General features: G+C 43.6%; 1 long non-coding RNA gene across 9 annotated transcripts in view; it reads left to right on the top strand.

Moving 5' to 3' along the window:
• Nucleotides 1-27738, top strand: part of LOC307181287 — a 405967-nt gene that overhangs the window by 208941 nt on the left and 169288 nt on the right. The window contains exon 7 of one of the 9 annotated variants that reach the window (XR_013826332.1): nt 7427-7475. The exons of the other annotated variants lie outside the window; for them this stretch is intronic. This is a non-coding gene — a long non-coding RNA (uncharacterized lncRNA). Of the gene's footprint in view, nt 1-7426; nt 7476-27738 lie in introns of those variants that run through there. 9 annotated transcript variants of the gene reach the window in all.

Genomic DNA, 27738 nt, shown 5'->3' with positions numbered 1-27738 from the left:
AAAGGGCGTATGCGTTTTTTCCTGAATATATTCAGGAAAAAACGCATACGCCCTTTTTGGCCAAGTGCATCATTGTGGACGTTCTGCCTCTTTTCCTATGCTTTCAATGCAATTCCAGTCTACCTCCTGAAATCGGTTTCCTGCAATTCTGCCCCGCTTTCAAGTCCTCTTGGCAGCCTTACTTCAGTCTATTTTTGGACGATAGCTGTCATTTATAACTCTGCAGGTTTGTGAATTACAGTGCCCCTGAGCTCCTTTCTTCAACTCGCTTTCTTGTGACCTGGCCGCAACACCGCAGGATGGCTTCAGGCCCTAATCTGGTTCCGGCACGGCACGCTGAGCCTTTGGTTAATTCCTCTTGCTGGTGGGATGTGAGTGTTAAATTTGCCCGTCCAGACACCTCCAGCTAGTCTCTCATTGGTTCTCGCTATTCCTGTTCATCTTCCGCAGAAATTGCAAACTGGGCCAAACAGGAGGTTAAAGGGACTGACTCTCCAAGTCGGGAGAGTGTTAGTAAAGCGTCTGGAATGTTGCACCCGAGTACCAGGGTACAAAAACTGAGACATATTTGAACACGTCTCCCGTTCACACAGTTGATCATACTCTGGGTTCCACATGCATGTTTTAGCTGAAGGAAGAATACCTGAAACCTGCAGAGTTGAGACTCGTGGAATGGGTACCATGCAATATGACTTCAAAGGGTCTTCATTTGCTCACCGAACCTCTCCAATCCTATCACTGCTGCGTTTATGCCCCTGTACACATGCTTGATTCTCTTTCAGAGACATAGCAATCCATAGGTTTTAAGATACTTACTAGTCAGGTACATTCTTAGGCGTTTAATATGGGGTGTTGAGTCCATTTCGTTGAGCAAGGAGTAGCTCTTGTCTATTCCATATTTGGCTTAAGGAACTTTATCTGTGCTCATTTCGATCTCTGGTTTTATGCAGCACCCCAACTCACCTTTCCCCTTAAGCAAGCATAAGTTGGTTTTCTAAATTTGAGATCCTGTTCTGTTCTGTAATTCAGTTCCTGTGTAGCCAAGTTTACATTCCATATATTACTGATATCTTATGATGTTTCTTTTTCTGTGTGACTTATTTCAGTTAGAATCATCATACCTGAATCCACTCATTGTGCTGCTAAGGGTCTGATGACATAGATTTCATTGCTGAGTGATATTGCTTTGTAAGTAAATACCACAACTTCTTTATCCATTTTTCACTTTCTGCGATGTTGAAATTGTACTGTAAACGAGGTTCTTGTAAACAGAGGCGTCCCAAAGTTTGGGGTGGCTGTGTCTTTTTGATTTTAATTTCCCTAAGCTATAGGACCATAAGTGGAAGTGCCCTAGGCTCTGTTGCTTTGTTTTTTAGATGTTTCAGGAAACACCATACACTTCTCCGGAGTGTCTGTTGGCAATTTACATCCCGCCCATCAGCATAACAAGGCTCCCAGTTCTCCATGGCCTGTCCTGCCTTTCTGGATTTTACACTTTTTTCAGATGGCCCTTTTGACCGGGGGGAAGTGAGACTTCATTGTAGTGCAGATTTCCTTTGCAAGCTTGCTTGGTTGGCCAAAAAGGGCGTATGCGTTTTTTCCTGAATATATTCAGGAAAAAACGCATACGCCCTTTTTGGCCAAGTGCATCATTGTGGACGTTCTGCCTCTTTTCCTATGCTTTCAATACAATTCCAGTCTACCTCCTGAAATCGGTTTCCTGCAATTCTGCCCCGCTTTCAAGTCCTCTTGGCAGCCTTACTTCAGTCTATTTTTGGACGATAGCTGTCATTTATAACTCTGCAGGTTTGTGAATTACACTGCCCCTGAGCTCCTTTCTTCAACTCGCTTTCTTGTGACCTGGCCGCAACACCGGAGGATGGCTTCAGGCCCTAATCTGGTTCTGGCACGGCACGCTGAGCCTTTGGTTAATTCCTCTTCCTGGTGGGAAATGAGAGTTAAATTTGCCCATCCAGACACCTCCAGCTAGCCTCTCATTGGTTCTCGCTATTCCTGTTCATCTTCCACAGAAATTGCAAACTGGGCCAAACAGGAGGTTAAAGGGACTGACTCTCCAAGTCGGGAGAGTGTTAGTAAAGCATCTGGAATGTTGCACCCGAGTACCAGGGGAGGAAAACTGAGACATATTTGAACACGTCTCCCGTTCACACGGTTGATCATACTCTGGGTTCCACATGCATGTTTTAGCTGAAGGAAGAATACCTTAAACCTGGAGAGTTGAGACCCGTGTAATGGGTACCATGCAATATGACTTCAAAGGGTCTTCATTTGCTCACCGAACCTCTCCAATCCTATCACTGCTGCGTTTATGCCCCTGTACACATGCTTGATTCTCTTTCAGAGACATAGCAATCCATAGGTTTTAAGATACTTACTAGTCAGGTACATTCTTAGGCGTTTAATATGCGGTGTTGAGTCCATTTCGTTGAGCAAGGAGTAGCTCTTGTCTATTCCATATTTGGCTTAAGGAACTTTATCTGTGCTCATTTCAATCTCTGGTTTTATGCAGCACCCCAACTCACCTTTCCCCTTAAGCAAGCATAAGTTGGTTTTCTAAATTTGAGACCCTGTTCTGTTCTGTAATTCAGTTCCTGTGTAGCCAAGTTTACATTCCGTGTATTACTGATATCTTATGATGTTTCTTTTTCTGTGTGACTTATTTCAGTTAGAATCATCATACCTGAATCCACTCATTGTGCTGCTAAGGGCCTGATGACATAGATTTCATTGCTGAGTGATATTTCTTTGTAAGTAAATACCACAACTTCTTTATCCATTTTTCACATTCTGCAATGTTGAACTTGTACTGTAAACGAGGTTCTTGTAAACAGAGGCGTCCCAAACTTTTGGGTGGCTGTGTCTTTTTGATTTTAATTTCCGTAAGCTATACGACCATAAGTGGAAGAGCCCTAGGCTCTGTTGCTTTGTTTTTTAGATGTTTCAGGAAACACCATACACTTCTCCGGAGTGTCTGTTGGCAATTTACATCCCGCCCATCAGCATAACAAGGCTCCCAGTTCTCCATGGCCTGTCCTGCCTTTCTGGATTTTACACTTTTTTCAGATGGCCCTTTTGACCGGGGGGAAGTGAGACTTCATTGTAGTGCAGATTTCCTTTGCAAGCTTGCTTGGTTGGCCAAAAAGGGCGTATGCGTTTTTTCCTGAATATATTCAGGAAAAAACGCATACGCCCTTTTTGGCCAAGTGCATCATTGTGGACGTTCTGCCTCTTTTCCTATGCTTTCAATACAATTCCAGTCTACCTCCTGAAATCGGTTTCCTGCAATTCTGCCCCGCTTTCAAGTCCTCTTGGCAGCCTTACTTCAGTCTATTTTTGGACGATAGCTGTCATTTATAACTCTGCAGGTTTGTGAATTACACTGCCCCTGAGCTCCTTTCTTCAACTCGCTTTCTTGTGACCTGGCCGCAACACCGGAGGATGGCTTCAGGCCCTAATCTGGTTCTGGCACGGCACGCTGAGCCTTTGGTTAATTCCTCTTCCTGGTGGGAAATGAGAGTTAAATTTGCCCATCCAGACACCTCCAGCTAGCCTCTCATTGGTTCTCGCTATTCCTGTTCATCTTCCACAGAAATTGCAAACTGGGCCAAACAGGAGGTTAAAGGGACTGACTCTCCAAGTCGGGAGAGTGTTAGTAAAGCATCTGGAATGTTGCACCCGAGTACCAGGGGAGGAAAACTGAGACATATTTGAACACGTCTCCCGTTCACACGGTTGATCATACTCTGGGTTCCACATGCATGTTTTAGCTGAAGGAAGAATACCTTAAACCTGGAGAGTTGAGACCCGTGTAATGGGTACCATGCAATATGACTTCAAAGGGTCTTCATTTGCTCACCGAACCTCTCCAATCCTATCACTGCTGCGTTTATGCCCCTGTACACATGCTTGATTCTCTTTCAGAGACATAGCAATCCATAGGTTTTAAGATACTTACTAGTCAGGTACATTCTTAGGCGTTTAATATGCGGTGTTGAGTCCATTTCGTTGAGCAAGGAGTAGCTCTTGTCTATTCCATATTTGGCTTAAGGAACTTTATCTGTGCTCATTTCAATCTCTGGTTTTATGCAGCACCCCAACTCACCTTTCCCCTTAAGCAAGCATAAGTTGGTTTTCTAAATTTGAGACCCTGTTCTGTTCTGTAATTCAGTTCCTGTGTAGCCAAGTTTACATTCCGTGTATTACTGATATCTTATGATGTTTCTTTTTCTGTGTGACTTATTTCAGTTAGAATCATCATACCTGAATCCACTCATTGTGCTGCTAAGGGCCTGATGACATAGATTTCATTGCTGAGTGATATTTCTTTGTAAGTAAATACCACAACTTCTTTATCCATTTTTCACATTCTGCAATGTTGAACTTGTACTGTAAACGAGGTTCTTGTAAACAGAGGCGTCCCAAACTTTTGGGTGGCTGTGTCTTTTTGATTTTAATTTCCGTAAGCTATACGACCATAAGTGGAAGAGCCCTAGGCTCTGTTGCTTTGTTTTTTAGATGTTTCAGGAAACACCATACACTTCTCCGGAGTGTCTGTTGGCAATTTACATCCCGCCCATCAGCATAACAAGGCTCCCAGTTCTCCATGGCCTGTCCTGCCTTTCTGGATTTTACACTTTTTTCAGATGGCCCTTTTGACCGGGGGGAAGTGAGACTTCATTGTAGTGCAGATTTCCTTTGCAAGCTTGCTTGGTTGGCCAAAAAGGGCGTATGCGTTTTTTCCTGAATATATTCAGGAAAAAACGCATACGCCCTTTTTGGCCAAGTGCATCATTGTGGACGTTCTGCCTCTTTTCCTATGCTTTCAATGCAATTCCAGTCTACCTCCTGAAATCGGTTTCCTGCAATTCTGCCCCGCTTTCAAGTCCTCTTGGCAGCCTTACTTCAGTCTATTTTTGGACGATAGCTGTCATTTATAACTCTGCAGGTTTGTGAATTACAGTGCCCCTGAGCTCCTTTCCTCAACTCGCTTTCTTTTGAGCTGGCCGCAAAACCGCAGGATGGCTTCAGGCCCTAATCTGGTTCCGGCACGGCACGCTGAGCCTTTGGTTATTTCCTCTTCCTGGTGGGAAATGAGAGTTAAATTTGCCTGTCCAGACACCTCCAGCTAGTCTCTCATTGGTTCTCGCTATTCCTGTTCATCTTCCGCAGAAATTGCAAACTGGGCCAAACAGGAGGTTAAAGGCGCTGACTCTCCAAGTGGGGAGAGTGTTAGTAAAGCGTCTGGAATGTTACACCCGAGTACCAGGGGACGAAAACTGAGACATATTTGAACACGTCTCCCGATCACATGGTTGATCATACTCTGGGTTCCACATGCATGTTTTAGCTGAAGGAAGAATACCTAAAACCTGGGTAGTTGAAACCCGTGGAATGGGTACCATGCAATATGACTTCAAAGGGTCTTCATTTGCTCACCGAACCTCTCCAATCCTATCACTGCTGCGTTTTTGCCCCTGTACACATGCTTGATTCTCTTTCGGAGACATAGCAATCTATAGGTTTTAAGATACTTACTAGTCAGGTACATTCTTAGGCGTTTAATATGCGGTGTTGAGTCCATTTCGTTGAGCAAGGAGTAGCTCTTGTCTATTCCATATTTGGCTTAAGGAACTTTATCTGTGCTCATTTCAATCTCTGGTTTTATGCAGCACCACAACTCACCTTTACCCTTAAGCAAGCATAAGTTGGTTTTCTAAATTTGAGATCCTGTTCTGTTCTGTAATTCAGTTCCTGTGTAGCCAAGTTTACATTCCATATATTACTGATATCTTATGATGTTTCTTTTTCTGTGTGACTTATTTCAGTTAGAATCATCATACCTGAATCCACTCATTGTGCTGCTAAGGGTCTGATGACATAGATTTCATTGCTGAGTGATATTGCTTTGTAAGTAAATACCACAACTTCTTTATCCATTTTTCACTTTCTGCGATGTTGAAATTGTACTGTAAACGAGGTTCTTGTAAACAGAGGCGTCCCAAAGTTTGGGGTGGCTGTGTCTTTTTGATTTTAATTTCCCTAAGCTATAGGACCATAAGTGGAAGTGCCCTAGGCTCTGTTGCTTTGTTTTTTAGATGTTTCAGGAAACACAATACACTTCTCCCGAGTGTCTGTTGGCAATTTACATCCCGCCCATCAGCATAACAAGGCTCCCAGTTCTCTATGGCCTGTCCTGCCTTTCTGGATTTTACACATTTTTCAGATGGCCCTTTTGACCGGGGGGAAGTGAGACTTCATTGTAGTGCAGATTTCCTTTGCAAGTTTGCTTGGTTGGCCAAAAAGGGCGTATGCGTTTTTTCCTGAATATATTCAGGAAAAAACGCATACGCCCTTTTTGGCCAAGTGCATCATTGTGGACGTTCTGCCTCTTTTCCTATGCTTTCAATACAATTCCAGTCTACCTCCTGAAATCGGTTTCCTGCAATTCTGCCCCGCTTTCAAGTCCTCTTGGCAGCCTTACTTCAGTCTATTTTTGGACGATAGCTGTCATTTATAACTCTGCAGGTTTGTGAATTACAGTGCCCCTGAGCTCCTTTCTTCAACTCGCTTTCTTGTGACCTGGCCGCAACACCGGAGGATGGCTTCAGGCCCTAATCTGGTTCTGGCACGGCACGCTGAGCCTTTGGTTAATTCCTCTTCCTGGTGGGAAATGAGAGTTAAATTTGCCCATCCAGACACCTCCAGCTAGCCTCTCATTGGTTCTCGCTATTCCTGTTCATCTTCCACAGAAATTGCAAACTGGGCCAAACAGGAGGTTAAAGGGACTGACTCTCCAAGTCGGGAGAGTGTTAGTAAAGCATCTGGAATGTTGCACCCGAGTACCAGGGGAGGAAAACTGAGACATATTTGAACACGTCTCCCGTTCACACGGTTGATCATACTCTGGGTTCCACATGCATGTTTTAGCTGAAGGAAGAATACCTTAAACCTGGAGAGTTGAGACCCGTGGAATGGGTACCATGCAATATGACTTCAAAGGGTCTTCATTTGCTCACCGAACCTCTCCAATCCTATCACTGCTGCGTTTATGCCCCTGTACACATGCTTGATTCTCTTTCAGAGACATAGCAATCCATAGGTTTTAAGATACTTACTAGTCAGGTACATTCTTAGGCGTTTAATATGCGGTGTTGAGTCCATTTCGTTGAGCAAGGAGTAGCTCTTGTCTATTCCATATTTGGCTTAAGGAACTTTATCTGTGCTCATTTCAATCTCTGGTTTTATGCAGCACCCCAACTCACCTTTCCCCTTAAGCAAGCATAAGTTGGTTTTCTAAATTTGAGACCCTGTTCTGTTCTGTAATTCAGTTCCTGTGTAGCCAAGTTTACATTCCGTGTATTACTGATATCTTATGATGTTTCTTTTTCTGTGTGACTTATTTCAGTTAGAATCATCATACCTGAATCCACTCATTGTGCTGCTAAGGGCCTTGTGACACAGATTTCATTGCTGAGTGATGTTGCTTTGTAAGTAAATACCACAACTTCTTTATCCATTTTTCACTTTCTGCGATGTTGAACTTGTACTATAAATGAGTTTCTTGTAAACAGAGCCGTTCCAAACTTTGGGGTGGCTGTGTCTTTTTGATTTTAATTTCCCTAAGCTATAGGACCATAAGTGGAAGTGCCCTAGGTTCTGTTGCTTTGTTTTTTAGATGTTTCAGGAAACACCATACACTTCTCCCGAGTGGTTGTTGGCAATTTACATCCCGCCCATCAGCATAACAAGGCTCCCAGTTCTCCATGGCCTGTCCTGCCTTTCTGGATTTTACACTTTTTTCAGTTGGCCCTTTTGACTGGGGGGAAGTGAGACTTCATTGTAGTGCAGATTTCCTTTGCAAGCTTGCTTGGTTGGCCAAAAAGGGCGTATGCGTTTTTTCCTGAATATATTCAGGAAAAAACGCATACGCCCTTTTTGGCTAAGTGCATCATTGTGGACGTTCTGCCTCTTTTCCTATGCTTTCAATGCAATTCCAGTCTACCTCCTGAAATCGGTTTCCTGCAATTCTGCCCTGCTTTCAAGTCTTCTTGGCAGCCTTACTTCAGTATATTTTTGGACGATAGCTGTCATTTATAACTCTGCAGGTTTGTGAATTACAGTGCCCCTGAGCTCCTTTCTTCAACTCGCTTTCTTGTGACCTGGCCGCAACACCGCAGGATGGCTTCAGGCCCTAATCTGGTTCCGGCCCGGCATGCTGAGCCTTTGGTTAATTCCTCTTCCTGGTGGGAAATGAGAGTTAAATTTGCCCGTTCAGACACCTCCAGCTAGTCTCTCATTGGTTCTCGCTATTCCTGTTCATCTTCCGCAGAAATTGCAAACTGGGCCAAACAGGAGGTTAAAGGGACTGACTCTCCAAATCGGGAGAGTGTTAGTAAAGCGTCTGGAATGTTGCACCCGAGTACCAGGGTACGAAAACTGAGACATATTTGAACACGTCTCCCGATCAAATGGTTGATCATACTGTAGGTTCCACATGCATGTTTTAGCTGAAGGAAGAATACCTTAAACCTGGGTAGTTGAAACCCGTGGAATGGGTACCATGCAATATGACTTCAAAGGGTCTTCATTTGCTCACCGAACCTCTCCAATCCTATCACTGCTGCGTTTATGCCCCTGTACACATGCTTGATTCTCTTTCGGAGACATAGCAATCCATAGGTTTTAAGATACTTACTAGTCAGGTACATTCTTAGACGTTTAATATGGGGTGTTGAGTCCATTTCGTTGAGCAAGGAGTAGCTCTTGTCTATTCCATATTTGGCTTAAGGAACTTTATCTGTGCTCATTTCGATCTCTGGTTCTATGCAGCACCCCAACTCACCTTTCCCCTTAAGCAAGCATAAGTTTGTTTTCTAAATTTGAGACCCTGTTCTGTTCTGTAATTCAGTTCCTGTGTAGCCAAGTTTACATTCCGTGTATTACTGATATCTTATGATGTTTCTTTTTCTGTGTGACTTATTTCAGTTAGAATCATCATACCTGAATCCACTCATTGTGCTGCTAAGGGCCTGATGACATAGATTTCATTGCTGAGTGATATTTCTTTGTAAGTAAATACCACAACTTCTTTATCCATTTTTCACATTCTGCAATGTTGAACTTGTACTGTAAACGAGGTTCTTGTAAACAGAGGCGTCCCAAACTTTTGGGTGGCTGTGTCTTTTTGATTTTAATTTCCGTAAGCTATACGACCATAAGTGGAAGAGCCCTAGGCTCTGTTGCTTTGTTTTTTAGATGTTTCAGGAAACACCATACACTTCTCCGGAGTGTCTGTTGGCAATTTACATCCCGCCCATCAGCATAACAAGGCTCCCAGTTCTCCATGGCCTGTCCTGCCTTTCTGGATTTTACACTTTTTTCAGATGGCCCTTTTGACCGGGGGGAAGTGAGACTTCATTGTAGTGCAGATTTCCTTTGCAAGCTTGCTTGGTTGGCCAAAAAGGGCGTATGCGTTTTTTCCTGAATATATTCAGGAAAAAACGCATACGCCCTTTTTGGCCAAGTGCATCATTGTGGACGTTCTGCCTCTTTTCCTATGCTTTCAATGCAATTCCAGTCTACCTCCTGAAATCGGTTTCCTGCAATTCTGCCCCGCTTTCAAGTCCTCTTGGCAGCCTTACTTCAGTCTATTTTTGGACGATAGCTGTCATTTATAACTCTGCAGGTTTGTGAATTACAGTGCCCCTGAGCTCCTTTCCTCAACTCGCTTTCTTTTGAGCTGGCCGCAAAACCGCAGGATGGCTTCAGGCCCTAATCTGGTTCCGGCACGGCACGCTGAGCCTTTGGTTAATTCCTCTTCCTGGTGGGAAATGAGAGTTAAATTTGCCTGTCCAGACACCTCCAGCTAGTCTCTCATTGGTTCTCGCTATTCCTGTTCATCTTCCGCAGAAATTGCAAACTGGGCCAAACAGGAGGTTAAAGGCGCTGACTCTCCAAGTGGGGAGAGTGTTAGTAAAGCGTCTGGAATGTTACACCCGAGTACCAGGGGACGAAAACTGAGACATATTTGAACACGTCTCCCGATCACATGGTTGATCATACTCTGGGTTCCACATGCATGTTTTAGCTGAAGGAAGAATACCTAAAACCTGGGTAGTTGAAACCCGTGGAATGGGTACCATGCAATATGACTTCAAAGGGTCTTCATTTGCTCACCGAACCTCTCCAATCCTATCACTGCTGCGTTTTTGCCCCTGTACACATGCTTGATTCTCTTTCGGAGACATAGCAATCTATAGGTTTTAAGATACTTACTAGTCAGGTACATTCTTAGGCGTTTAATATGCGGTGTTGAGTCCATTTCGTTGAGCAAGGAGTAGCTCTTGTCTATTCCATATTTGGCTTAAGGAACTTTATCTGTGCTCATTTCAATCTCTGGTTTTATGCAGCACCACAACTCACCTTTCCCCTTAAGCAAGCATAAGTTGGTTTTCTAAATTTGAGATCCTGTTCTGTTCTGTAATTCAGTTCCTGTGTAGCCAAGTTTACATTCCATATATTACTGATATCTTATGATGTTTCTTTTTCTGTGTGACTTATTTCAGTTAGAATCATCATACCTGAATCCACTCATTGTGCTGCTAAGGGTCTGATGACATAGATTTCATTGCTGAGTGATATTGCTTTGTAAGTAAATACCACAACTTCTTTATCCATTTTTCACTTTCTGCGATGTTGAAATTGTACTGTAAACGAGGTTCTTGTAAACAGAGGCGTCCCAAAGTTTGGGGTGGCTGTGTCTTTTTGATTTTAATTTCCCTAAGCTATAGGACCATAAGTGGAAGTGCCCTAGGCTCTGTTGCTTTGTTTTTTAGATGTTTCAGGAAACACAATACACTTCTCCCGAGTGTCTGTTGGCAATTTACATCCCGCCCATCAGCATAACAAGGCTCCCAGTTCTCTATGGCCTGTCCTGCCTTTCTGGATTTTACACATTTTTCAGATGGCCCTTTTGACCGGGGGGAAGTGAGACTTCATTGTAGTGCAGATTTCCTTTGCAAGCTTGCTTGGTTGGCCAGAAAGGGCGTATGCGTTTTTTCCTGAATATATTCAGGAAAAAACGCATACGCCCTTTTTGGCCAAGTGCATCATTGTGGACGTTCTGCCTCTTTTCCTATGCTTTCAATACAATTCCAGTCTACCTCCTGAAATCGGTTTCCTGCAATTCTGCCCCGCTTTCAAGTCCTCTTGGCAGCCTTACTTCAGTCTATTTTTGGACGATAGCTGTCATTTATAACTCTGCAGGTTTGTGAATTACAGTGCCCCTGAGCTCCTTTCTTCAACTCGCTTTCTTGTGACCTGGCCGCAACACCGGAGGATGGCTTCAGGCCCTAATCTGGTTCTGGCACGGCACGCTGAGCCTTTGGTTAATTCCTCTTCCTGGTGGGAAATGAGAGTTAAATTTGCCCATCCAGACACCTCCAGCTAGCCTCTCATTGGTTCTCGCTATTCCTGTTCATCTTCCACAGAAATTGCAAACTGGGCCAAACAGGAGGTTAAAGGGACTGACTCTCCAAGTCGGGAGAGTGTTAGTAAAGCATCTGGAATGTTGCACCCGAGTACCAGGGGAGGAAAACTGAGACATATTTGAACACGTCTCCCGTTCACACGGTTGATCATACTCTGGGTTCCACATGCATGTTTTAGCTGAAGGAAGAATACCTTAAACCTGGAGAGTTGAGACCCGTGTAATGGGTACCATGCAATATGACTTCAAAGGGTCTTCATTTGCTCACCGAACCTCTCCAATCCTATCACTGCTGCGTTTATGCCCCTGTACACATGCTTGATTCTCTTTCAGAGACATAGCAATCCATAGGTTTTAAGATACTTACTAGTCAGGTACATTCTTAGGCGTTTAATATGCGGTGTTGAGTCCATTTCGTTGAGCAAGGAGTAGCTCTTGTCTATTCCATATTTGGCTTAAGGAACTTTATCTGTGCTCATTTCAATCTCTGGTTTTATGCAGCACCCCAACTCACCTTTCCCCTTAAGCAAGCATAAGTTGGTTTTCTAAATTTGAGACCCTGTTCTGTTCTGTAATTCAGTTCCTGTGTAGCCAAGTTTACATTCCGTGTATTACTGATATCTTATGATGTTTCTTTTTCTGTGTGACTTATTTCAGTTAGAATCATCATACCTGAATCCACTCATTGTGCTGCTAAGGGCCTTGTGACACAGATTTCATTGCTGAGTGATGTTGCTTTGTAAGTAAATACCACAACTTCTTTATCCATTTTTCACTTTCTGCGATGTTGAACTTGTACTATAAATGAGTTTCTTGTAAACAGAGCCGTTCCAAACTTTGGGGTGGCTGTGTCTTTTTGATTTTAATTTCCCTAAGCTATAGGACCATAAGTGGAAGTGCCCTAGGTTCTGTTGCTTTGTTTTTTAGATGTTTCAGGAAACACCATACACTTCTCCCGAGTGGTTGTTGGCAATTTACATCCCGCCCATCAGCATAACAAGGCTCCCAGTTCTCCATGGCCTGTCCTGCCTTTCTGGATTTTACACTTTTTTCAGTTGGCCCTTTTGACTGGGGGGAAGTGAGACTTCATTGTAGTGCAGATTTCCTTTGCAAGCTTGCTTGGTTGGCCAAAAAGGGCGTATGCGTTTTTTCCTGAATATATTCAGGAAAAAACGCATACGCCCTTTTTGGCTAAGTGCATCATTGTGGACGTTCTGCCTCTTTTCCTATGCTTTCAATACAATTCCAGTCTACCTCCTGAAATTGGTTTCCTGCAATTCTGCCCTGCTTTCAAGTCTTCTTGGCAGCCTTACTTCAGTATATTTTTGGACGATAGCTGTCATTTATAACTCTGCAGGTTTGTGAATTACAGTGCCCCTGAGCTCCTTTCTTCAACTCGCTTTCTTGTGACCTGGCCGCAACACCGCAGGATGGCTTCAGGCCCTAATCTGGTTCCGGCCCGGCATGCTGAGCCTTTGGTTAATTCCTCTTCCTGGTGGGAAATGAGAGTTAAATTTGCCCGTTCAGACACCTCCAGCTAGTCTCTCATTGGTTCTCGCTATTCCTGTTCATCTTCCGCAGAAATTGCAAACTGGGCCAAACAGGAGGTTAAAGGGACTGACTCTCCAAGTCGGGAGAGTGTTAGTAAAGCGTCTGGAATGTTGCACCCGAGTACCAGGGTACGAAAACTGAGACATATTTGAACACGTCTCCCGATCAAATGGTTGATCATACTGTAGGTTCCACATGCATGTTTTAGCTGAAGGAAGAATACCTTAAACCTGGGTAGTTGAAACCCGTGGAATGGGTACCATGCAATATGACTTCAAAGGGTCTTCATTTGCTCACCGAACCTCTCCAATCCTATCACTGCTGCGTTTATGCCCCTGTACACATGCTTGATTCTCTTTCGGAGACATAGCAATCCATAGGTTTTAAGATACTTACTAGTCAGGTACATTCTTAGACGTTTAATATGGGGTGTTGAGTCCATTTCATTGAGCAAGGAGTAGCTCTTGTCTATTCCATATTTGGCTTAAGGAACTTTATCTGTGCTCATTTCGATCTCTGGTTTTATGCAGCACCCCAACTCACCTTTCCCCTTAAGCAAGCATAAGTTGGTTTTCTAAATTTGAGACCCTGTTCTGTTCTGTAATTCAGTTCCTGTGTAGCCAAGTTTACATTCCGTGTATTACTGATATCTTATGATGTTTCTTTTTCTGTGTGACTTATTTCAGTTAGAATCATCATACCTGAATCCACTCATTGTGCTGCTAAGGGCCTGATGACATAGATTTCATTGCTGAGTGATATTTCTTTGTAAGTAAATAACACAACTTCTTTATCCATTTTTCACATTCTGCAATGTTGAACTTGTACTGTAAACGAGGTTCTTGTAAACAGAGGCGTCCCAAACTTTTGGGTGGCTGTGTCTTTTTGATTTTAATTTCCGTAAGCTATACGACCATAAGTGGAAGAGCCCTAGGCTCTGTTGCTTTGTTTTTTAGATGTTTCAGGAAACACCATACACTTCTCCGGAGTGTCTGTTGGCAATTTACATCCCGCCCATCAGCATAACAAGGCTCCCAGTTCTCCATGGCCTGTCCTGCCTTTCTGGATTTTACACTTTTTTCAGATGGCCCTTTTGACCGGGGGGAAGTGAGACTTCATTGTAGTGCAGATTTCCTTTGCAAGCTTGCTTGGTTGGCCAAAAAGGGCGTATGCGTTTTTTCCTGAATATATTCAGGAAAAAACGCATACGCCCTTTTTGGCCAAGTGCATCATTGTGGACGTTCTGCCTCTTTTCCTATGCTTTCAATGCAATTCCAGTCTACCTCCTGAAATCGGTTTCCTGCAATTCTGCCCCGCTTTCAAGTCCTCTTGGCAGCCTTACTTCAGTCTATTTTTGGACGATAGCTGTCATTTATAACTCTGCAGGTTTGTGAATTACAGTGCCCCTGAGCTCCTTTCCTCAACTCGCTTTCTTTTGAGCTGGCCGCAAAACCGCAGGATGGCTTCAGGCCCTAATCTGGTTCCGGCACGGCACGCTGAGCCTTTGGTTAATTCCTCTTCCTGGTGGGAAATGAGAGTTAAATTTGCCTGTCCAGACACCTCCAGCTAGTCTCTCATTGGTTCTCGCTATTCCTGTTCATCTTCCGCAGAAATTGCAAACTGGGCCAAACAGGAGGTTAAAGGCGCTGACTCTCCAAGTGGGGAGAGTGTTAGTAAAGCGTCTGGAATGTTACACCCGAGTACCAGGGGACGAAAACTGAGACATATTTGAACACGTCTCCCGATCACATGGTTGATCATACTCTGGGTTCCACATGCATGTTTTAGCTGAAGGAAGAATACCTAAAACCTGGGTAGTTGAAACCCGTGGAATGGGTACCATGCAATATGACTTCAAAGGGTCTTCATTTGCTCACCGAACCTCTCCAATCCTATCACTGCTGCGTTTTTGCCCCTGTACACATGCTTGATTCTCTTTCGGAGACATAGCAATCTATAGGTTTTAAGATACTTACTAGTCAGGTACATTCTTAGGCGTTTAATATGCGGTGTTGAGTCCATTTCGTTGAGCAAGGAGTAGCTCTTGTCTATTCCATATTTGGCTTAAGGAACTTTATCTGTGCTCATTTCAATCTCTGGTTTTATGCAGCACCACAACTCACCTTTACCCTTAAGCAAGCATAAGTTGGTTTTCTAAATTTGAGATCCTGTTCTGTTCTGTAATTCAGTTCCTGTGTAGCCAAGTTTACATTCCGTGTATTAATGATATCTTATGATGTTTCTTTTTCTGTGTGACTTATTTCAGTTAGAATCATCATACCTGAATCCACTCATTGTGCTGCTAAGGGTCTGATGACATAGATTTCATTGCTGAGTGATATTGCTTTGTAAGTAAATACCACAACTTCTTTATCCATTTTTCACTTTCTGCGATGTTGAAATTGTACTGTAAACGAGGTTCTTGTAAACAGAGGCGTCCCAAAGTTTGGGGTGGCTGTGTCTTTTTGATTTTAATTTCCCTAAGCTATAGGACCATAAGTGGAAGTGCCCTAGGCTCTGTTGCTTTGTTTTTTAGATGTTTCAGGAAACACAATACACTTCTCCCGAGTGTCTGTTGGCAATTTACATCCCGCCCATCAGCATAACAAGGCTCCCAGTTCTCTATGGCCTGTCCTGCCTTTCTGGATTTTACACATTTTTCAGATGGCCCTTTTGACCGGGGGGAAGTGAGACTTCATTGTAGTGCAGATTTCCTTTGCAAGCTTGCTTGGTTGGCCAGAAAGGGCGTATGCGTTTTTTCCTGAATATATTCAGGAAAAAACGCATACGCCCTTTTTGGCCAAGTGCATCATTGTGGACGTTCTGCCTCTTTTCCTATGCTTTCAATACAATTCCAGTCTACCTCCTGAAATCGGTTTCCTGCAATTCTGCCCCGCTTTCAAGTCCTCTTGGCAGCCTTACTTCAGTCTATTTTTGGACGATAGCTGTCATTTATAACTCTGCAGGTTTGTGAATTACAGTGCCCCTGAGCTCCTTTCTTCAACTCGCTTTCTTGTGACCTGGCCGCAACACCGGAGGATGGCTTCAGGCCCTAATCTGGTTCTGGCACGGCACGCTGAGCCTTTGGTTAATTCCTCTTCCTGGTGGGAAATGAGAGTTAAATTTGCCCATCCAGACACCTCCAGCTAGCCTCTCATTGGTTCTCGCTATTCCTGTTCATCTTCCACAGAAATTGCAAACTGGGCCAAACAGGAGGTTAAAGGGACTGACTCTCCAAGTCGGGAGAGTGTTAGTAAAGCATCTGGAATGTTGCACCCGAGTACCAGGGGAGGAAAACTGAGACATATTTGAACACGTCTCCCGTTCACACGGTTGATCATACTCTGGGGTCCACATGCATGTTTTAGCTGAAGGAAGAATACCTTAAACCTGGAGAGTTGAGACCCGTGTAATGGGTACCATGCAATATGACTTCAAAGGGTCTTCATTTGCTCACCGAACCTCTCCAATCCTATCACTGCTGCGTTTATGCCCCTGTACACATGCTTGATTCTCTTTCAGAGACATAGCAATCCATAGGTTTTAAGATACTTACTAGTCAGGTACATTCTTAGGCGTTTAATATGCGGTGTTGAGTCCATTTCGTTGAGCAAGGAGTAGCTCTTGTCTATTCCATATTTGGCTTAAGGAACTTTATCTGTGCTCATTTCAATCTCTGGTTTTATGCAGCACCCCAACTCACCTTTCCCCTTAAGCAAGCATAAGTTGGTTTTCTAAATTTGAGACCCTGTTCTGTTCTGTAATTCAGTTCCTGTGTAGCCAAGTTTACATTCCGTGTATTACTGATATCTTATGATGTTTCTTTTTCTGTGTGACTTATTTCAGTTAGAATCATCATACCTGAATCCACTCATTGTGCTGCTAAGGGCCTTGTGACACAGATTTCATTGCTGAGTGATGTTGCTTTGTAAGTAAATACCACAACTTCTTTATCCATTTTTCACTTTCTGCGATGTTGAACTTGTACTATAAATGAGTTTCTTGTAAACAGAGCCGTTCCAAACTTTGGGGTGGCTGTGTCTTTTTGATTTTAATTTCCCTAAGCTATAGGACCATAAGTGGAAGTGCCCTAGGTTCTGTTGCTTTGTTTTTTAGATGTTTCAGGAAACACCATACACTTCTCCCGAGTGGTTGTTGGCAATTTACATCCCGCCCATCAGCATAACAAGGCTCCCAGTTCTCCATGGCCTGTCCTGCCTTTCTGGATTTTACACTTTTTTCAGTTGGCCCTTTTGACTGGGGGGAAGTGAGACTTCATTGTAGTGCAGATTTCCTTTGCAAGCTTGCTTGGTTGGCCAAAAAGGGCGTATGCGTTTTTTCCTGAATATATTCAGGAAAAAACGCATACGCCCTTTTTGGCTAAGTGCATCATTGTGGACGTTCTGCCTCTTTTCCTATGCTTTCAATACAATTCCAGTCTACCTCCTGAAATCGGTTTCCTGCAATTCTGCCCTGCTTTCAAGTCTTCTTGGCAGCCTTACTTCAGTATATTTTTGGACGATAGCTGTCATTTATAACTCTGCAGGTTTGTGAATTACAGTGCCCCTGAGCTCCTTTCTTCAACTCGCTTTCTTGTGACCTGGCCGCAACACCGCAGGATGGCTTCAGGCCCTAATCTGGTTCCGGCCCGGCATGCTGAGCCTTTGGTTAATTCCTCTTCCTGGTGGGAAATGAGAGTTAAATTTGCCCGTTCAGACACCTCCAGCTAGTCTCTCATTGGTTCTCGCTATTCCTGTTCATCTTCCGCAGAAATTGCAAACTGGGCCAAACAGGAGGTTAAAGGGACTGACTCTCCAAGTCGGGAGAGTGTTAGTAAAGCGTCTGGAATGTTGCACCCGAGTACCAGGGTACGAAAACTGAGACATATTTGAACACGTCTCCCGATCAAATGGTTGATCATACTGTAGGTTCCACATGCATGTTTTAGCTGAAGGAAGAATACCTTAAACCTGGGTAGTTGAAACCCGTGGAATGGGTACCATGCAATATGACTTCAAAGGGTCTTCATTTGCTCACCGAACCTCTCCAATCCTATCACTGCTGCGTTTATGCCCCTGTACACATGCTTGATTCTCTTTCGGAGACATAGCAATCCATAGGTTTTAAGATACTTACTAGTCAGGTACATTCTTAGACGTTTAATATGGGGTGTTGAGTCCATTTCGTTGAGCAAGGAGTAGCTCTTGTCTATTCCATATTTGGCTTAAGGAACTTTATCTGTGCTCATTTCGATCTCTGGTTTTATGCAGCACCCCAACTCACCTTTCCCCTTAAGCAAGCATAAGTTGGTTTTCTAAATTTGAGACCCTGTTCTGTTCTGTAATTCAGTTCCTGTGTAGCCAAGTTTACATTCCGTGTATTACTGATATCTTATGATGTTTCTTTTTCTGTGTGACTTATTTCAGTTAGAATCATCATACCTGAATCCACTCATTGTGCTGCTAAGGGCCTGATGACATAGATTTCATTGCTGAGTGATATTTCTTTGTAAGTAAATACCACAACTTCTTTATCCATTTTTCACATTCTGCAATGTTGAACTTGTACTGTAAACGAGGTTCTTGTAAACAGAGGCGTCCCAAACTTTTGGGTGGCTGTGTCTTTTTGATTTTAATTTCCGTAAGCTATACGACCATAAGTGGAAGAGCCCTAGGCTCTGTTGCTTTGTTTTTTAGATGTTTCAGGAAACACCATACACTTCTCCGGAGTGTCTGTTGGCAATTTACATCCCGCCCATCAGCATAACAAGGCTCCCAGTTCTCCATGGCCTGTCCTGCCTTTCTGGATTTTACACTTTTTTCAGATGGCCCTTTTGACCGGGGGGAAGTGAGACTTCATTGTAGTGCAGATTTCCTTTGCAAGCTTGCTTGGTTGGCCAAAAAGGGCGTATGCGTTTTTTCCTGAATATATTCAGGAAAAAACGCATACGCCCTTTTTGGCCAAGTGCATCATTGTGGACGTTCTGCCTCTTTTCCTATGCTTTCAATGCAATTCCAGTCTACCTCCTGAAATCGGTTTCCTGCAATTCTGCCCCGCTTTCAAGTCCTCTTGGCAGCCTTACTTCAGTCTATTTTTGGACGATAGCTGTCATTTATAACTCTGCAGGTTTGTGAATTACAGTGCCCCTGAGCTCCTTTCCTCAACTCGCTTTCTTTTGAGCTGGCCGCAAAACCGCAGGATGGCTTCAGGCCCTAATCTGGTTCCGGCACGGCACGCTGAGCCTTTGGTTATTTCCTCTTCCTGGTGGGAAATGAGAGTTAAATTTGCCTGTCCAGACACCTCCAGCTAGTCTCTCATTGGTTCTCGCTATTCCTGTTCATCTTCCGCAGAAATTGCAAACTGGGCCAAACAGGAGGTTAAAGGCGCTGACTCTCCAAGTGGGGAGAGTGTTAGTAAAGCGTCTGGAATGTTACACCCGAGTACCAGGGGACGAAAACTGAGACATATTTGAACACGTCTCCCGATCACATGGTTGATCATACTCTGGGTTCCACATGCATGTTTTAGCTGAAGGAAGAATACCTAAAACCTGGGTAGTTGAAACCCGTGGAATGGGTACCATGCAATATGACTTCAAAGGGTCTTCATTTGCTCACCGAACCTCTCCAATCCTATCACTGCTGCGTTTTTGCCCCTGTACACATGCTTGATTCTCTTTCGGAGACATAGCAATCTATAGGTTTTAAGATACTTACTAGTCAGGTACATTCTTAGGCGTTTAATATGCGGTGTTGAGTCCATTTCGTTGAGCAAGGAGTAGCTCTTGTCTATTCCATATTTGGCTTAAGGAACTTTATCTGTGCTCATTTCAATCTCTGGTTTTATGCAGCACCCCAACTCACCTTTCCCCTTAAGCAAGCATAAGTTGGTTTTCTAAATTTGAGACCCTGTTCTGTTCTGTAATTCAGTTCCTGTGTAGCCAAGTTTACATTCCGTGTATTACTGATATCTTATGATGTTTCTTTTTCTGTGTGACTTATTTCAGTTAGAATCATCATACCTGAATCCACTCATTGTGCTGCTAAGGGCCTTGTGACACAGATTTCATTGCTGAGTGATGTTGCTTTGTAAGTAAATACCACAACTTCTTTATCCATTTTTCACTTTCTGCGATGTTGAACTTGTACTATAAATGAGTTTCTTGTAAACAGAGCCGTTCCAAACTTTGGGGTGGCTGTGTCTTTTTGATTTTAATTTCCCTAAGCTATAGGACCATAAGTGGAAGTGCCCTAGGTTCTGTTGCTTTGTTTTTTAGATGTTTCAGGAAACACCATACACTTCTCCCGAGTGGTTGTTGGCAATTTACATCCCGCCCATCAGCATAACAAGGCTCCCAGTTCTCCATGGCCTGTCCTGCCTTTCTGGATTTTACACTTTTTTCAGATGGCCCTTTTGACTGGGGGGAAGTGAGACTTCATTGTAGTGCAGATTTCCTTTGCAAGCTTGCTTGGTTGGCCAAAAAGGGCGTATGCGTTTTTTCCTGAATATATTCAGGAAAAAACGCATACGCCCTTTTTGGCTAAGTGCATCATTGTGGACGTTCTGCCTCTTTTCCTATGCTTTCAATGCAATTCCAGTCTACCTCCTGAAATCGGTTTCCTGCAATTCTGCCCTGCTTTCAAGTCTTCTTGGCAGCCTTACTTCAGTATATTTTTGGACGATAGCTGTCATTTATAACTCTGCAGGTTTGTGAATTACAGTGCCCCTGAGCTCCTTTCTTCAACTCGCTTTCTTGTGACCTGGCCGCAACACCGCAGGATGGCTTCAGGCCCTAATCTGGTTCCGGCACGGCATGCTGAGCCTTTGGTTAATTCCTCTTCCTGGTGGGAAATGAGAGTTAAATTTGCCCGTTCAGACACCTCCAGCTAGTCTCTCATTGGTTCTCGCTATTCCTGTTCATCTTCCGCAGAAATTGCAAACTGGGCCAAACAGGAGGTTAAAGGGACTGACTCTCCAAATCGGGAGAGTGTTAGTAAAGCGTCTGGAATGTTGCACCCGAGTACCAGGGTACGAAAACTGAGACATATTTGAACACGTCTCCCGATCAAATGGTTGATCATACTGTAGGTTCCACATGCATGTTTTAGCTGAAGGAAGAATACCTTAAACCTGGGTAGTTGAAACCCGTGGAATGGGTACCATGCAATATGACTTCAAAGGGTCTTCATTTGCTCACCGAACCTCTCCAATCCTATCACTGCTGCGTTTATGCCCCTGTACACATGCTTGATTCTCTTTCGGAGACATAGCAATCCATAGGTTTTAAGATACTTACTAGTCAGGTACATTCTTAGGCGTTTAATATGCGGTGTTGAGTCCATTTCGTTGAGCAAGGTGTAGCTCTTGTCTATTCCATATTTGGCTTAAGGAACTTTATCTGTGCTCATTTCAATCTCTGGTTTTATGCAGCACCACAACTCACCTTTACCCTTAAGCAAGCATAAGTTTGTTTTCTAAATTTGAGACCCTGTTCTGTTCTGTAATTCAGTTCCTGTGTAGCCAAGTTTCCATTCCGTGTATTACTGATATCTTATGATGTTTCTTTTTCTGTGTGACTTATTTCAGTTAGAATCATCATACCTGAATCCACTCATTGTGCTGCTAAGGGCCTGATGACACAGATTTCATTGCTGAGTGATATTGCTTTGTAAGTAAATACCACAACTTCTTTATCCATTTTTCACTTTCTGCGATGTTGAGCTTGTACTGTAAACGAGGTTCTTGTAAACAGAGTCGTTCCAAACTTTGGGGTGGCTGTGTCTTTTTGATTTTAATTTCCCTAAGCTATAGGACCATAAGTGGAAGTGCCCTAGGCTCTGTTGCTTTGTTTTTTAGATGTTTCAGGAAACACCATACACTTCTCCCGAGTGGTTGTTGGCAATTTACATCCCGCCCATCAGCATAACAAGGCTCCCAGTTCTCCATGGCCTGTCCTGCCTTTCTGGATTTTACACTTTTTTCAGATGGCCCTTTTGACTGGGGGGAAGTGAGACTTCATTGTAGTGCAGATTTCCTTTGCAAGCTTGCTTGGTTGGCCAAAAAGGGCGTATGCGTTTTTTCCTGAATATATTCAGGAAAAAACGCATACGCCCTTTTTGGCTAAGTGCATCATTGTGGACGTTCTGCCTCTTTTCCTATGCTTTCAATGCAATTCCAGTCTACCTCCTGAAATCGGTTTCCTGCAATTCTGCCCTGCTTTCAAGTCTTCTTGGCAGCCTTACTTCAGTATATTTTTGGACGATAGCTGTCATTTATAACTCTGCAGGTTTGTGAATTACAGTGCCCCTGAGCTCCTTTCTTCAACTCGCTTTCTTGTGACCTGGCCGCAACACCGCAGGATGGCTTCAGGCCCTAATCTGGTTCCGGCACGGCATGCTGAGCCTTTGGTTAATTCCTCTTCCTGGTGGGAAATGAGAGTTAAATTTGCCCGTTCAGACACCTCCAGCTAGTCTCTCATTGGTTCTCGCTATTCCTGTTCATCTTCCGCAGAAATTGCAAACTGGGCCAAACAGGAGGTTAAAGGGACTGACTCTCCAAATCGGGAGAGTGTTAGTAAAGCGTCTGGAATGTTGCACCCGAGTACCAGGGTACGAAAACTGAGACATATTTGAACACGTCTCCCGATCAAATGGTTGATCATACTGTAGGTTCCACATGCATGTTTTAGCTGAAGGAAGAATACCTTAAACCTGGGTAGTTGAAACCCGTGGAATGGGTACCATGCAATATGACTTCAAAGGGTCTTCATTTGCTCACCGAACCTCTCCAATCCTATCACTGCTGCGTTTATGCCCCTGTACACATGCTTGATTCTCTTTCGGAGACATAGCAATCCATAGGTTTTAAGATACTTACTAGTCAGGTACATTCTTAGGCGTTTAATATGCGGTGTTGAGTCCATTTCGTTGAGCAAGGTGTAGCTCTTGTCTATTCCATATTTGGCTTAAGGAACTTTATCTGTGCTCATTTCAATCTCTGGTTTTATGCAGCACCACAACTCACCTTTACCCTTAAGCAAGCATAAGTTTGTTTTCTAAATTTGAGACCCTGTTCTGTTCTGTAATTCAGTTCCTGTGTAGCCAAGTTTCCATTCCGTGTATTACTGATATCTTATGATGTTTCTTTTTCTGTGTGACTTATTTCAGTTAGAATCATCATACCTGAATCCACTCATTGTGCTGCTAAGGGCCTGATGACACAGATTTCATTGCTGAGTGATATTGCTTTGTAAGTAAATACCACAACTTCTTTATCCATTTTTCACTTTCTGCGATGTTGAGCTTGTACTGTAAACGAGGTTCTTGTAAACAGAGTCGTTCCAAACTTTGGGGTGGCTGTGTCTTTTTGATTTTAATTTCCCTAAGCTATAGGACCATAAGTGGAAGTGCCCTAGGCTCTGTTGCTTTGTTTTTTAGATGTTTCAGGAAACACCATACACTTCTCCCAAGTGGTTGTTGGCAATTTACATCCCGCCCATCAGCATAACAAGGCTCCCAGTTCTCCATGGCCTGTCCTGACTTTCTGGATTTTACACTTTTTTCAGATGGCCCTTTTGACCGGGGGGAAGTGAGACTTCATTGTAGTGCAGATTTCCTTTGCAAGCTTGCTTGGTTGGCCAAAAAGGGCGTATGCGTTTTTTCCTGAATATATTCAGGAAAAAACGCATACGCCCTTTTTGGCCAAGTGCATCATTGTGGACGTTCTGCCTCTTTTCCTATACTTTCAATGCAATTCCAGTCTACCTCCTGAAATCGGTTTCCTGCAATTCTGCCCCGCTTTCAAGTCCTCTTGGCAGCCTTACTTCAGTCTATTTTTGGACGATAGCTGTCATTTATAACTCTGCAGGTTTGTGAATTACAGTGCCCCTGAGCTCCTTTCTTCAACTCGCTTTCTTTTGAGCTGGCCGCAACACCGCAGGATGGCTTCAGGCCCTAAATTGGTTCTGGTACGGCACGCTGAGCCTTTGGTTATTTCCTCTTCCTGGTGGGAAATGAGAGTTAAATTTGCCCGTCCAGACACCTCCAGCTAGCCTCTCATTGGTTCTCGCTATTCCTGTTCAACTTCCGCAGAAATTGCAAACTGTGCCAAACAGGAGGTTAAAGGCGCTGACTCTCCAAGTGGGGAGAGTGTTAGTAAAGCGTCTGGAATGTTGCACCCGAGTACCAGGGGAGGAAAACTGAGACATATTTGAACACGTCTCCCGATCACATGTTTGATCATACTCTGGGTTCCACATGCATGTTTTAGCTGAAGGAAGAATACCTTAAACCTGTGTATTTGAAACCCGTGGAATGGGTACCATGCAATATGACTTCAAAGGGTCTTCATTTGCTCACCGAACCTCTCCAATCCTATCACTGCTGCGTTTATGCCCCTGTACACACGCTTGATTCTCTTTTGGAGACATAGCAATCCATAGGTTTTAAGATACTTACTTGTCAGGTACATTCTTAGGTGTTTAATATGCGGTGTTGAGTCCATTTCGTTGAGCAAGGAGTAGCTCTTGTCTATTCCATATTTGGCGTAAGGAACTTTATCTGTGCTCATTTCAATCTCTGGTTTTATGCAGCACCCCAACTCACCTTTACCCTTAAGCAAGCATAAGTTGGTTTTCTAAATTTGAGACCCTGTTCTGTTCTGTAATTCAGTTCCTGTGTAGCCAAGTTTACATTCCGTGTATTACTGATATCTTATGATGTTTCTTTTTCTGTGTGACTTATTTCAGTTAGAATCATCATACCTGAATCCACTCATTGTTTTGCTAAGGGCCTGATGACATAGATTTCATTGCTGAGTGATATTGCTTTGTAAGTAAATACCACAACTTCTTTATCCATTGTTCACTTTCTGCGATGTTGAACTTGTACTGTAAACGAGGTTCTTGTAAACAGAGCCGTTCCAAACTTTGGGGTGGCTGTGTCTTTTTGATTTTAATTTCCCTAAGCTATACGACCATAAGTGGAAGTGCCCTAGGTTCTGTTGCTTTGTTTTTTAGATGTTTCAGGAAACACCATACACTTCTCCTGAGTGTCTGTTGGCAATTTACATCCCGCCCATCAGCATAACAAGGCTCCCAGTTCTCCATGGCCTGTCCTGCCTTTCTGGATTTTACACTTTTTTCAGATGGCCCTTTTGACCGGGGGGAAGTGAGACTTCATTGTAGTGCAGATTTCCTTCGCAAGCTTGCTTGCTTGGCCAAAAAGGGCGTATGCGTTTTTTCCTGAATATATTCAGGAAAAAACGCATACGCCCTTTTTGGCCAAGTGCATCATTGTGGACGTTCTGCCTCTTTTCCTATGCTTTCAATGCAATTCCAGTCTACCTCCTGAAATTGGTTTCCTGCATTTCTGCCCCGCTTTCAAGTCCTCTTGGCAGCCTTACTTCAGTCTATTTTTGGACGATAGCTGTCATTTATAACTCTGCAGGTTTGTGAATTACAGTGCCCCTGAGCTCCTTTCTTCAACTCGCTTTCTTGTGACCTGGCCGCAACACCGCAGGATGGCTTCAGGCCCTAATCTGGTTCTGGCATGGCACGCTGAGCCTTTGGTTAATTCCTCTTCCTGGTAGGAAATGAGAGTTAAATTTGCCCGTCCAGACACCTCCAGCTAGTCTCCATTGGTTCTCGCTATTCCTGTTCATCTTCCGCAGAAATTGCAAACTGGGCCAAACAGGAGGTTAAAGTCCCTGACTCTCCAAGTGGGGAGAGTGTTAGTAAAGCGTCTGGAATGTTGCACCCGAGTACCAGGGGAGGAAAACTGAGACATATTTGAACACGTCTCCCGTTCACATGGTTGATCATACTTGGGTTCCACATGCATGTTTTAGCTGAATGAAGAATACCTTAAACCTGGATCGTTGAGACCCGTGTAATGGGTACCATGCAATATGACTTCAAAGGGTCTTCATTTGCTCACCGAACCTCTCCAATCCTATCACTGCTACGTTTATGCCCCTGTACACATGCTTGATTCTCTTTTGGAGACATAGCAATCCATAAGTTTTACGATACTTACTAGTCAGGTACATTCTTAGGCGTTTAATATGCGGTGTTGAGTCCATTTCGTTGAGCAAGGAGTAGCTCTTGTCTATTCCATATTTGACTTAAGGAACTTTATCTGTGCTCATTTCAATCTCTGGTTTTATGCAGCACCACAACACACCTTTACCCTTAAGCAAGCATAAGTTGGTTTTCTAAATTTGAGACCCTGTTCTGTACTGTAATTCAGTTCCTGTGTAGCCAAGTTTACATTCCGTGTATTACTGATATCTTATGATGTTTCTTTTTCTGTGTGACTTATTTCAGTTAGAATCATCATACCTGAATCCACTGATTGTGCTTCTAAGGGCCTGATGACACAGATTTCATTGCTGAGTGATATTGCTTTGTAAGTAAATACCACAACTTCTTTATCCATTTTTCACTTTCTGCGATGTTGAACTTGTACTGTAAACGAGGTTCTTGTAAACAGAGCCGTTCCAAACTTTGGGGTGGCTGTGTCTTTTTGATTTTAATTCCCCTAAGCTATAGGACCATAAGTGGAAGTGCCCTAGGTTCTGTTGCTTTGTTTTTTAGATGTTTCAGGAAACACCATACACTTCTCCCGAGTGGTTGTTGGCAATTTACATCCCGCCCATCAGCATAACAAGGCTCCCAGTTCTCCATGGCCTGTCCTGCCTTTCTGGATTTTACACTTTTTTCAGATGGCCCTTTTGACCCGGGGGAAGTGAGACTTCATTGTAGTGCAGATTTCCTTTGCAAGCTTGCTTGGTTGGCCAAAAAGGGCGTATGCGTTTTTTCCTGAATATATTCAGGAAAAAACGCATACGCCCTTTTTGGCCAAGTGCATCATTGTGGACGTTCTGCCTCTTTTCCTATGCTTTCAATGCAATTCCAGTCTACCTCCTGAAATCGGTTTCCTGCAATTCTGCCCCACTTTCAAGTCCTCTTGGCAGCCTTACTTCAGTATATTTTTGGATGATAGCTGTCATTTATAACTCTGCAGGTTTGTGAATTACAGTGCCCCTGAGCTCCTTTCTTCAACTCACTTTCTTTTGTGCTGGCCGCAACACCGCAGAATGGCTTCAGGCCCTAATCTGGTTCTGGCACGGCACGCTGAGCCTTTGGTTAATTCCTCTTCCTGGTGGGAAATGAGAGTTAAATTTGCCCGTCCAGACACCTCCAGGTAGCCTCTCATTGGTTCTCCCTATTCCTGTTCGTCTTCCGCAGAAATTGCAAACTGGGCCAAACAGGAGGTTAAAGGGACTGACTCTCCAAGTCGGGAGAGTGTTAGTAAAGCGTCTGGAATCTTGCACCCGAGTACCAGGGTACAAAAACTGAGACATATTTGAACACGCCTCCCGATCGCATGGTTGATCATACTCTAGGTTCCACATGCATGTTTTAGCTGAAGGAAGAATACCTAAAACCTGGGTAGTTGAAACCCGTGGAATGGGTACCATGCAATATGACTTCAAAGGGTCTTCATTTGCTCACCGAACCTCTCCAATCCTATCACTGCTGCGTTTATGCCCCTGTACACATGCTTGATTCTCTTTCGGAGACATAGCAATCCATAGGTTTTAAGATACTTACTAGTCAGGTACATTCTTAGGCGTTTAATATGCGGTGTTGAGTCCATTTCGTTGAGCAAGGAGTA

Source organism: Stenella coeruleoalba, assembly GCF_951394435.1.
Source record: "Stenella coeruleoalba genome assembly, contig: scaffold_166, whole genome shotgun sequence".
Classification (NCBI taxonomy): Eukaryota; Metazoa; Chordata; class Mammalia; order Artiodactyla; family Delphinidae; genus Stenella; species Stenella coeruleoalba.
The sequence above is the reverse complement of the archived record's forward strand: the minus strand, read 5'-3'. Positions and strand labels throughout refer to the sequence as shown.